Genomic DNA, 12,237 nt, shown 5'->3' on the forward strand with positions numbered 1-12,237 from the left:
AGGGGGTTTAGGAACATCCAGAGCCCCTCAATTTTGGAAAAAAGGGGATTTAGGCTCTTTCAGTTCCCAGATTTTGGGTACAGGGGGGTTTGAGCACTCCCAGATCCCCAAAATCCCGGGGACAATGGGGTTTAGGCACTTCCAGAGCACCGAAACTCCGGGAAAAGAGGATGTGAGAAAACCCAGTTCCCCAAATTTTGTGTACAGAGAGGTTTGGGCACGCCAAGCCCGCCCCGAATTTTGGATACAGGGGGAGTTGAGCCCTCCCAGATCCCCAAAATCCCGGGGACAAGGGGGTTTCGGAACATCCAGAGCCCCAAAATCCCCGGGAAAAGCAGATTTGGGAACATGGAGATCCCCAAATTGTGGGTACGCGGGGTTTAGGCACACCCACATTACAAAAATCCGGGAAGAAAGGGATTTAGGCACTTCCAGAGACCCAAAATTCCTGGGAAAAAAAAAGGGATTTAGGCATTTCCATTTCACCAAATTTTGTGTACAAGGGGGTTTGAGCGCTCCCAGATCCCAAAATCCCGGGGACAAGAGGGTTTAGGCGCTTCCAGAGCACCGAAATTCGGGAAAAGAGGATGTGAGAAAACCCAGTTCCCCAAATTTTGTTTACAGGGGGGTTTGGGCACTCCCATCCCCCTCCGAATTTTGGGTACAGGGGGGTTTGAGCACTCCCAGATCCCAAAATCCCGGGACAAGGGGGTTTGGGCACTTCCACAATCCCAAAATCCCGGGAAAAGAGGATGTGTGAGCACTCCCTTCCCCAAATTTTGAGTACAGGGGGGTTTGGGCACTCTCCCAGCCCCTCCCCAGTTTTGGGTACAGGGGTGTTGAGCACTCCCAGATCCCAAAATCCCGAGGACGAGGCAGTTTAGGAACATCCAGACCCCCAAAATCCCCGGTAAAAGCGGATTTGGGAACATTCAGTTCCCCAAAATTAGTGTACAGGGGGGTGTAAGTCACTCCCAGACTCCCTAAATTGGGTACAGGGGGGTCTGGCCATGCCCAACCCCCGAAAATCCCTTGGTCAAGGGGATTTAGGCAGTTCCAGAGCCCCAAAATCATGGAAAAAGACGAATTCAGGCACACCGAACACCCAACAACCGTGAAAAAGGGCGAAAAACCCACGAACCCCCCCCCGCTAAATCCCAAAAATAACCCAAAACAATCACCCCAAAAACTCCCAAAAATTGCAAAAAATTGGGATTGATCCCTTTGACCCCTTAATTCCCAAAATTCTCCAAATTCCAGCGAACCCAAATCCGTGAGACCCCTCCCAAAACCTCACATTCGACCCCAGAATTGAGAGTCAGGGTCCACAGCGGCAGCAGCCGGGGGAGGCTCCGCGCTCCGTCCGTGGCGCTCCGGGCACACCGGGCAGGGTCGGTGCTGCTCCCAGAACGCGGATCCAAACCTGGGGGCACTGGGAACGGGGAGCAGCACCCCAAAAAGCGCTCAGCCATGGGAGAGCGGAGTGAATGAGGCCGGGTAGAGGGTGTTGGCGGGTAGAGGGTTAATAAATTGAGCTCCCTAAGAATTCTGGCGAATCAGAAAAGGAGCGGCAATTGAGTCATCAGTGCTGGGTAGAGGGTCTGGAAATCGGGCTCCAAACTCACCGGCCATTAGAGAGCGCAAAAATCACTTCGGCCAATTCAAGAGAGGCCAAAAAAAACCCCAACCAATGAAAGCGCGGCCAAAAACCACGCCCGACCAATCAGGGAGCGCGTCCCTCATGACCCCGCGCCGCTCCGGGCTGGTTCTCGCAGTGGAGCGCGTTGGTTCGGGGCGGCGGTCGGTGGCCCATGGGGCTCGGGGCGGCAGCCGGGGCCCTGCTGGTGGCACTGGGGGTGCTGGGAGCCCCCCGGGTGCGGCGGCGGAGCTCTCGGGTGAGCGGGGGGCGGGAGGCGCTGGGCCAGGGCGGGAGAAGGGGGGAAAAGGGGGGGGCGAAGGGGGGAGCCCCGGAATGGAGGGGGAGGGGAGAGGAGGAGGGGACCCCCCAAAGGGAGAGCGGGAGGGGCTGAGGGGTGGGGGGAGGGGAGGGAGGTGTGGAGAGGGTGGGGAAGGGGGAAAAGGGGAGGGGAGACCCCAAAACTGAGCGGGAGGGGGCTGGGGATTGAGGGAATGGTGGGAAAATGGGGAAATGGGAGGCCAAAAGTGATTTGGGGAGCGGCCGGAGGTGGGAGGGGAGAGGATGAGGAAGGGGAAATGGGGGGAAGGGCGGCAATGAGGAAGCGGCAGCGCGGGCAGGAGGGTCCCGTGGCGGCCGTGGGGCACAGGGGGTGCGGAGTGGGGATCCGGGTGGGCCCGGAGCTCTGGGGGTGCTGCTGGGGGTGCTGGGGGGGCACCGCTGAGCTGTGTGCTGCACTCACAGGGGTGCTCCAGTACTTGGTAAAGCAGGAGTGTCACTTCATTAACGGCACGGAGAAGGTGAGGTACGTGGGAGACGCCATCTACAACAGACAGCCGTTCATGCACTTCGACAGCGACGTGGGGCACTATGTGGGGTTCACTCCCTTTGGGGAGATGAATGCCAAGCGCTGGAACAGCGACCCGGCCATACTGGAGAACGCACGGTTCAGGTGGACAGGTGTCGGCACAACTACGAGGTGTCCCGCCCGTTCCTCACGGAGCGCCGAGGTGAGCGCGGGGCAGAGCGTGTCCCCTCGGGCCCTGCCTGCCAGTGACCATCCCAGTCAATCCCAGTCCCTACCAGTCCCCTTCCAGTATATTCCCAGACCCTCCCAGTCCCCTCCAAGACCATCGCAGTCCATTCCCAATCCATCCAGTCTCTCCCACTCCCTCCCAGTCCCTCTCCGTCCATTCCCCAATCCCTCCAGTCCATTCCTAGTCCTTCACAGTCCATTCCCAGCTCTTTCCAATCCATTCCCAGTCCCTCGTAGTCCATTTCAGTCCATTCCTACTCCATTCTCAGCCCATCCCAGACCCTCCCAGTATATTCCCAGTTCACTCTGAATTCCACCCTCTCTCCCAGTGCCGAACGCCCCTGTCATCTTTGTCAGTGCGACTCCAGTCCTTCCTAGTTCCTCCCAGTTCCTCCCAGTTCCAGCTAGCCCCTCCAACTCAATTCCCAGTTTATTTCCCGCTCATTCCCAGTTCACTCTCAGACCTCCACCCTCTCTCCCAGTGCCTCTCATCCCCTCACGCTTTTCTCAGTGCCATCCCAGTTCCTCCCAGTCTATTCCCAGTCCATCCCACTTCATTCCCAGTCCCGCCTTGTGCCATCCCAGTGCCATCCCACTCATACTCAGCCCATTCCCAGTCCATTCCGCATCCCTCCCGGTTCATTCCCAGTGCCTCCCGGTCCCTCCAAGTGTATTCCCAGTCCATCAAGTCCACCCCAATCCATCCCAGTCCGTTTCCAGTCACTCCCAGTCCATTTCAAGTAAGTCCCAGTCCCTCCCAGTGCCCCCCTTCGCGTCCATTTCAGCGACGCGTGAAGTTGACGCTTCTCAGCCAATGGTATCTCGACTCTCTGATGACTCCCCTGTTGCTAGGCAGACCCGCAGCGCCGAGTGCCCCGCGCTGGACTCGGCCTCCCAGCGCCGCGCACTTCATTCCCAGTTCCTCCCAGTGCCCCCAAAATCCCTCCCAGTGCCATCCCAGTCCCTCCCAGACCATCTCCAATTCCTTCCCAGTCCCTCCCAGTCCATTTCCAGTCTGTTCCCAGTTCATTCCCAGTTCACTCTCAGACCTCCACCCTCTCTCTCAATTCCCCCCATTCCCTCCCATCACTCCCCGTGCAAACCCAATAAATCCCGATCCTTTCCAGTCCAGCCCAGTTCATTCCCAGTCCCTTCCAGTCCTTCACAGTCTCAGCCAGACCCTCCAACTCAATTCCCAGTGTATTTCTACTTCATTCCCACTGTATTTCCAGACCTCCACCCTCTGTCCCAATACCCCCCATCCCCTCCCACTTCTCTCAGTACCACCCAAGTCTGTCCCAGTCTATTCCCAGTGCCTCCCAGTATATTCCCAATCCATCCCAGTCCCTCCTAATGCTATTCCCAGTCCTTCCAACTCCCTCAAAGCTAATTCCCAGTTGATTTCCAGTTCATTCCCAATTCATTGCCAGACCTCCATGCTCACTCCCAGTGCCACCCATCCCCACTCATCTCTACCAGACCTTCCCAATCCACACCAGTCCCTCCCAATCCATTCCCAGTTAATCCCAGTCAACACCGGTCCATCCCCAATTCATCCTACTCCATCCCCAGTCCCTTCCCAGTCCCTCCCAGTTCATTCTCAGTCCTTCCCAGTCCATTCCAAATCAGTCCCAGTTGCTCCCAGTCCCTCGAAGTCCATTCCCAGTCCCTCCCATTCCATTCCCAGTCTATTCCCAGTCCCTCCCCAGCCCTCCCCTCTCTCTCCCAGTGCCCCCCAGCTGATCCCAGTGTGTCCCCGCTCTCTCTCTCTCTCTGTCTTTCCCAGTGCCCCCCAGCGTGTCCATCTCGCTGGTGCCCGCCTCGAGCTCCCAGCCCGGCCCCGGCCGCCTGCTCTGCTCCGTGATGGATTTCTACCCTGCTGCCATCCAGGTGAGGTGGTTCCAGGGCCAGCAGGAGCTGTCGGAGCACGTGGTGGCCACGGACGTGGTGGCCAACGGGGACTGGAGCTACCAGCTGCTGGTGCTGCTGGAAACGCCGCCCCGGCGCGGGCTGAGCTACAGCTGCCAGGTGGAGCACGTCAGCCTGGAGCAGCCGCTGAGGCGGCACTGGGGTACGGGGGAGCCCCTGGGGGCGCTGGCAGAGGCGCTGGGCTGTGCTGGGAGGAACTGGGAGGGAGGTGGAGAGAGGCGGGCTGGGAGTGGGAGAGGGGCTGGGGGCTGGGCAAGGGCTGGGCAGGGGTTTGGGGGATGCTAGGGAGGGTGGGATGGGGTTGGGGGGGTGCTGGTGGGCACTGGGAGGGGGTTTGGGGGCGCTGGGTGTGACTGGGAGGGAGTTTGGGGGCGCTGGGTGTGACTGGGAGGGAGTTTGGGGGTTCTGGGTGTGACTGGGAGGGGGTTTGGGGGCGCTGGGTGTGACTGGGAGGGGATTTGGGGGCCCCGGGTGTGACTGGGAGGGAGTTTGGGGGTCCTGGGGCGCTGGGGGGCAACTGGGAGGGGGCTGTGGGATGCTGAGAGGGACGGGAGGGGCTTTGGTGGCTCCTGTCGAGGCCCAAAAGGGATCGGGGGGAGGTTTCAGGGGGTCCCGGCCGGGCCGGGGGCCACAGGGAGGGCGCTGTGAGGGGCTGGGGGTGTCGGCGAGAGGTTTTGGGGGCGCTGAGCCCTGCGGACCCCGCAGAGATGGCGCCGGACGCCGGCCGCAGCAAGATGCTGACGGGCATCGGGGGCTTGGTCTTGGGCTCGGTCTTCGTGGCGCTGGGGCTCGGCTTCTACGTGCGCAAGAAGGTGAGGGCGGGTGCCGGGGGCGGCGTGGCCGCCGTGGCGGAGCCCCGTGCGCGCTCCCGCCGGGGCCCCCAGCCCGGTGTCACCCCCTTTTCTGTGCCCACAGAGCTCCTGAGGCGGCGGCGGCCGCAGCCCCTCCCCGCGGGCTCGGGCCCGGCCGGGACCCCCCGCTCCGTCCCCGCTGCGCTGATTCTGGGGGGGTCCCGTGTCCCCCCCAGCGCCGCTGGCGCTCTGCCCCCGCCCAGTGCCCGCTGCCAGCGCTCCCAATAAAGCTTCCCAGTTGCGCCCGGGGCCGTTTGTTGGGGGACGCTGGGGAGGGGTCTGGGGAGGCGGGGGGCGATGGGACGGATTTGGGCAAAGGGAGGGGGAGAAAGGGTGGGGGCTGGGCCCGGGGGGAGCGGGAGGAGGAGGAGGAGGAAGATGAGGAAGGAGCGGGGGACGAGAGTGAGACGAGGGGAAGTAGGCGGGATTAGGAAGGGGGAGGAGCGGGAGGAGCGATGAAATCGGGGGAGGAGACGCGAGAGGAAGTTGAGGGGAAGATGAAGAGGAGGATCAGGAACAAGAGGAGCAGAGCCTTCCTCCAAGTCTCCACGGGGCGAGCCAGGAAGTTGTGGAGCCCTCAGCCAGGTGTGTGACCAAAACGGTGGCTCTGACCCCGGGGGTCACCGGGGATTATTCAGCCCCGATCCTCCCTCGGCGGATGGAGCAGGAGCGGCGCACGGAGCTGTTCCCGCACCGGGGCACGGCGGGATCCGTGGGCAGCGACGCCTCCCTCGTCCTCATCCTTCCCTCTTCTGGAGAGCGATCGGGCACGGGCTCTGCCCGGCAACCGATGAGGCAATCCAACGCTCTGAGCTCTGATTGGTTACTCCGCCTACCGCCTACGCTGCCATTGGCTGAAACCGTTCCGGGACGCCGCAGCCCCGGGCTGGGGGTTTTTGGGGAAGGGGAACCTTGGGGGAGGGTGGGGGGTGGGTGCAGAGATGGAGAGGGGCGGGCTGTGCTGGGCCAGCCAATCAGAGCAGCTCATTTCACATTGATCCAAAATTTTTCGGGATCCGAGCTCGTTCACTGTTGTCTACTCGGATCCAATTGTCCCCCTCCCCTTTAAAAACGCAATTTTATTGACAAGGGGTAAGGGAAATGATTTAGTATTAATAATACCATATAAAAATCTTATACTTTTAAATTCTGGGGTTATTTTCATATATTAATATAATAATGAAATGATAAAAAACATTAAAAATATTTGGTATATTAAACTATTTAAAGATTCCTAAATACGGCGGACCTCCACCTCGCCGCTCACAGCGGGATGTGGGCAGGGGTCGATGCTGACGGGGTCGGGGGGGATGCGGCTCTTGAGGGGGCGTGGAAGCCGCGGGGTTCTGGTGGTGCTGCTCTTCCTCCTCCTCCTCTTCTCCATTTTCCGGTTCCTCCTAACCCCGGCTCCTCCTCCTTCCGTATCCCGCCTCCTCCTCTTTCCGGCCCTTCCCCCGTACCTTCCTCCTCCTCCTCCGCCTGCCCCTCCTCTTCCTCCTCCTCCCGCTCCCCCCGGGCCCAGCCCCCACCCTTCTCCCCCTCCCTTTGCCCAAATCCGTCCCATCGCCCCCCGCCCCCCCCAGGACCCCTCCCCAGCGCCCCCCAACAAACGGCCCCCGGGCCCAGCTCGGAAGCTTTATTGGGAGCGCTGGTAGCGGGCACTGGGCGGGGGCAGAGCGCCAGCGGCGCTGGGGGGGGACACGGGACCCCCCCCAGAATCAGCGCAGCGGGGACGGAGCGGGGGGTCCCGGCCGGGCCCGAGCCCACGGGGAGGGGCTGCGGCCGCCGCCCGCCTCAGGAGCTCTGTGGGCACAGAAAAGGGGGTGACACCGGGCTGGGGGCCCCGGCGGGAGCGCGCACGGGGCTCCGCCACGGCGGCCACGCCGCCCCCGGCACCGCCCCTCACCTTCTTGCGCACGTAGAAGCCGAGCCCCAGCGCCACGAAGGACCGAGCCCAAGACCAAGCCCCCGATGCCCGTCAGCATCTTGCTGCGGCCGGCGTCCGGCGCCATCTCTGCGGGGTCCGCAGGGCTCAGCGCCCCCAAAACCTCTCGCCGACACCCCCAGCCCCTCCCACCGCCCTCCCTGTGGCCCCCGGCCAGGCCAGGACCCCCTGAAACCTCCCCCCGATCCCTTTTGGGCCTCAACAGGAGCCACCAAAGCCCCTCCCGTCCCTCAGCATCCCACAGCCCCCCTCCCAGTTGCCCCCCAGCGCCCCAGGAGCCCCAACTCCCTCCCAGTCACACCCAGCGCCCACCAAACTCCCTCTCAGTGCCCACCAGCACCCCCAAACTCCCTCCCAGTCGCACCCAGCACCACCAAACTCCCTCCCAGTGCCCACCAGCACCCCCAAACTCCCTCCAGTCACACCCAGCGCCCCCAAATTCCCTCCCAGTCACAACCAGCGCCCCCAAACTCCCTCCCAGTGCCCACCAGCACCCGCCCAACCCATCCCACCCTCCCAGCATCCCCCAAACCCCTGCCCAGCCCTTGCCCAGCCCCCAGCCCCTCTCCCACTCCCAGCCCGCCTCTCTCCACCTCCTCCCAGTGCCTCCAGCACAGCCCAGCGCCTCTGCCAGCCGCCCCCAGGGGCTCCCCCGTACCCCAGTGCCGCCTCAGCGGCTGCTCCAGGCTGACGTGCTCCACCTGGCAGCTGTAGCTCAGCCCGCGCCGGGGGCGGCGTTTCCAGCAGCACCAGCAGCTGGTAGCTCCAGTCCCCGTTGGCCACCACGTCCGTGGCCACCACGTGCTCCGACAGCTCCTGCTGGCCCTGGAACCACCTCACCTGGATGGCAGCAGGGTAGAAATCCATCACGGAGCAGAGCAGGCGCCGGGGCCGGGCTGGGAGCTCGAGGCGGGCACCAGCGAGATGGACACGCTGGGGGGCACTGGCAGAGACAGAGAGAGAGAGAGCGGGGACACACTGGGATCAGCTGGGGGGCACTGGGAGAGAGAGGGGAGGGCTGGGCTGGGCTGGGGAGGGACTGGAAATGGACTGGGAGGGACTGGGGAGGAATTGGAGATGGTCTGGGAGGGACTGGGATGGCACTGGGAGGGATTTTGGTGGCACTGGGAGGAACTGGGAATGAAGGGCGCGGCGCTGGGAGGCCGAGTCCAGCGCGGGGCACTCGGCGCTGCGGGTCTGCCTGGCAACAGGGGAGTCGTGAACCGGCGAGTTCTGATTGGCTGAGAAGCGTCGGTTTCACGCGTCGCTGAAATGGACGCGCGGGGGGGCACTGGGAGGGACTGGGGCTAACTGGAAATGGACTGGGATGGGCTGGGAGGGACTGTGCTGGATTTGATGGACGGGGAATACACTTGGACGGACTGGGAGGCACTGGGAATGAACTGGGAGGGATGGGGAATGGACTAGGAATGGGCTTAATGTGAGTGGGATGGCACTGGGATGGTACAAGGTGCGACTGGGAATGAACTGGGATGGACTGGGAAAGGACTGGGAGCCTCTGGGATGGACTGGGCATAGACTGGGAGGAACTGGGGTGGCGCTGAGAGAGTTGGGAGGGGATGGGGTGTACTGGGAAAGAGGGTGAAGTTTTGAGAGTGAACTGGGAATGAACTGGGAATCGACTGGGAATTGAGTTGGAAGGGCTGGGTGGGACTGGGAGGCACTGGGAAGGACTGGAGTGGCACTGGGAACGATGGGAGGGGTACACAGCAAAAGGAGAGAGTGTGGAAGTCAGAGAAAGAACTGGGAATGAACTGGGAATGGACTGGGAGGAACTAGGGATGGACTGGAGGGATTGGGAGGAATTGGAAGACACTGGGATGGACTGGAATGGACTTGGACGGGACGTGAAAAGGTGTGGGAGGGTCTGGGAATATACAGGAAAGGACTGGTACGGACTGGGATTGACTGGGATGGTCACTGGCAGGGCACGGCCCGAGGGGACACGCTCTGCCCCGCGCTCACCTCGGCGCTCCACGCTGAACGGGGCAACAATCGGGTAGTTGTGCCGGCAGTACGTGTCCACCGAAGCCCGTCTGTCCTCCATCCATTCCGGTTGGCTGTTCCAGTACTTGGCAAACCTCTCCCCATAGGGGGTGAACCCCACGAAGCGCCCCACGTCGCTGTCGAACATCACGTACTGCACCCGGTTGTAGATTTGCCTCTCCACGTACCTCACCTTCTCCGTGCCGTTAATGAAGTAACACTCGTGGTGTACCGTGCACTGGAACACCCCTATGAGTGCAGCACACAGCTCAGCGGTGCCCCCCAGCACCCCCAGCAGCACCCCCAGAGCTCCGGGCCCACCCCGGATCCCCACTCCGCACCCCCTGTGCCCCACGGCCGCCATGGGACCCTCCTGCCCGCGCTGCCGCTTCCTCTTTGCCGCCCTTCCCCCATTTTCCCTTCCTCATCCTCTCCCCTCCCACCTCCGGCCGCTCCCCAAATCACTTCTGGGCTCCCATTTCCCCATTTTCCCACTAATCCCCGAATCCCCAGCCCCCTCCCGCTCAGTTTTGGGGTCCCCCCTCCCCTTTCCCCCCTACCCCACCCTCTCCCACCCCTCCCTCCCCTCCCCCCACCCCTCAGCCCCTCCCGCTCTCCCTTTGGGAGGTCCCCTCCTCCTCCCCCTCCATTCCGGGCTCCCCCCTTCGCCCCCTTTTCCCCCTTCTCCCCCCCTGGCCCAGCGCCTCCCGCCCCCCGCTCACCCGACAGCTCCGCGCCCGCACCCGGGGGGGCTCCCAGCACCCCCAGTGCCACCAGCAGGGCCCCGGCTGCCGCCCCGAGCCCCATGGCCAGCGACCGCCGCCCCGAACCAACCGCGCTGGAGTGCGAGAACCAGCCCGGAGCGGCGCGGGGTCATGAGCGACGCGCTCCCTGATTGGTCGGGCGTGGTTTTTGGCCGCGCTTTCATTGGTTGGGGGCTTTTTTGGCCTCTCTTTAATTGGCCGAAGTGATTTTTGCGCTCTCTAATTGGCCGGTGAGTTTGGAGCCCGATTTCCAGACCCTCTGCCCGGCAACTGATGACTCAATTCCGATCCTTTTTCTCATTCGCCAGAATTTCTTAGCGAGCTCAATTTATTAACCCTCTACCCGCCAACTCCCTCTACCCGGCCTCATTCAACTCCGCTCTCCCATTGGCTGAGCGCTTTTTGGGCTGCTGCTCCCCCGTTCCCAGTGCCCCCAGTTCGGATCCGCGTTCCTGGGAGCAGCACCGACCCTGCCCGGTGTGCCCGGAGCGCCACGGACGGAGCGCGGAGCCTCCCCCGGCTGCTGCCGCCGCTGGCCCTGACCCTCAATTCTGGAGGTCGAATGTGCGGTTTTGGGAGGGGTCTCACGGATTTGGGGTTCGCTGGAATTTGGGTATTTTTGGGAATTAAGGCGTCAAAGGGATCAATCCCAATTTTTTGCAATTTTTTGGGAGTTTTTAGGGTGATATTTTTGGGTTATTTTTTGGGATTTTAGCGGAGGGGGTCGTGGGTATTTCGCCATTTTTTCACGGTTTTGGGGAGTTGGGTGTGGTCGAATTCGTCTTTTTCCATGATTTTGGGGCTCTGGAAGTGCCTAAATCCCCTTGTCCAGGGGATTTTCGGGGCTTTGGCGTGGCTAGACCCCCCTGTACCCAAAATTTGGGGTGTCTGGGTGTGAGTTAAACCCCCCTGTACACATAATTTTAAGAACTGAATGTTCCCAAATCCGCTTTTCCAGGGGATTTTGGGTTCTGGATGTTCCTAAACCCCCTTGTCCCCGGGATTTTGGGGATCTGGGAGTGCCCAAACCCCCCTGTACACAAAATTTGGGGGGGGGCTGGGAGTGCCCAAACCCCACTGTACACAAAATTTGGGGAACTGGGGTTTCTCACATCCTCTTTTCCCGGAATTTCGGTGCTCCGGATGCGCCTAAACCCCCTTGTCCTGGGGATTTTGGGGATCTGGGAGTGCTCAAACCCCCCTGTACACAAAATTTGGGGAACTGGAAGATCCTAAACCCCATTTTTTTCCAAAATTTAGGGGTTCTGGATGTTCTTAAACCTCCTTGTCCCCGGGATTTTGGAGATCTGGGAGTGCTCAAACCCCGCTGTACTCAAATTTGGTGGGGCTGGGAGTGCCAAAAACGCCCTCACCCAAAATGTGGGGAACTGAATATTTCCAATTCCTCTTTTTCCAGTATTTTGTGAGTCTGGATGTTCCTAAACCCCCTTGTCCCGGGGATTTTGGGGATCTGGGAGTGCCCAAACCCCCCTGTACACAAAATTTGAGGAACTGAAAATTCCCAGTTCCTCTTTTCCCAGGATTTTGGGGCTCTGGATGTTCCTAAACCCCCTTGTCCCCGGGATTTTGAGGGGACAGGGGTGCCCAAAATCTCCCCGGACGGGACCTGGTGAACTCCATGGTCTGCACACCGAAGGATTTCGCTGTTCTACATTTTCTTTTCTCTCCCTCCCTCTTCTCCTTATTTTCCCCTTTTTTCCCCAAATCCTCCCCAGCGCGTTTTGCTGCGGTTGTTTCAATAAATTTGCATTTGTTTGGATTCTCACTGCAAACCCCCCTGGGCCGTGTCGGGTTTTGCACTCTGAGATCCCCCAGGAACCGTCAGGGAACGCGGCCGTGAGGAGGGAGCGGGACAGAAACACAATTGTATTAACGAGGGGGCAAGGGAATTATTAAGTACTTTTAAAATTATTTAAAGATTATATAAATGTAAATTATAAAGATATTTTCATATATTAAAGTTTTTTAGTTATAAAAAATTAATATATTTATTACTCTTATATTTAATAAAATCGAATTATTATTATTAAGGGATTTTAAAAGAAATG

General features: G+C 60.6%; 2 pseudogenes; one reads left to right on the plus strand and one right to left on the minus strand.

Annotated features, from left to right (window-relative positions):
• The first annotated feature begins 1,811 nt into the window (after positions 1-1,811).
• LOC128949978 (class II histocompatibility antigen, B-L beta chain-like) lies at positions 1,812-5,606 on the plus strand (annotated as a pseudogene).
• Positions 5,607-6,082: 476 nt separating this feature from the next.
• LOC128949977 (class II histocompatibility antigen, B-L beta chain-like) lies at positions 6,083-10,281 on the minus strand (annotated as a pseudogene).
• Between the last annotated feature and the right edge of the window lie 1,956 nt (positions 10,282-12,237).

The sequence above is a fragment of the Melozone crissalis genome, unplaced genomic scaffold (genome assembly GCF_028551555.1).
Source record: "Melozone crissalis strain CALT ecotype California unplaced genomic scaffold, PUWL_Pcris_2 ptg000363l_1, whole genome shotgun sequence".
NCBI classification, from domain to species: Eukaryota; Metazoa; Chordata; class Aves; order Passeriformes; family Passerellidae; genus Melozone; species Melozone crissalis.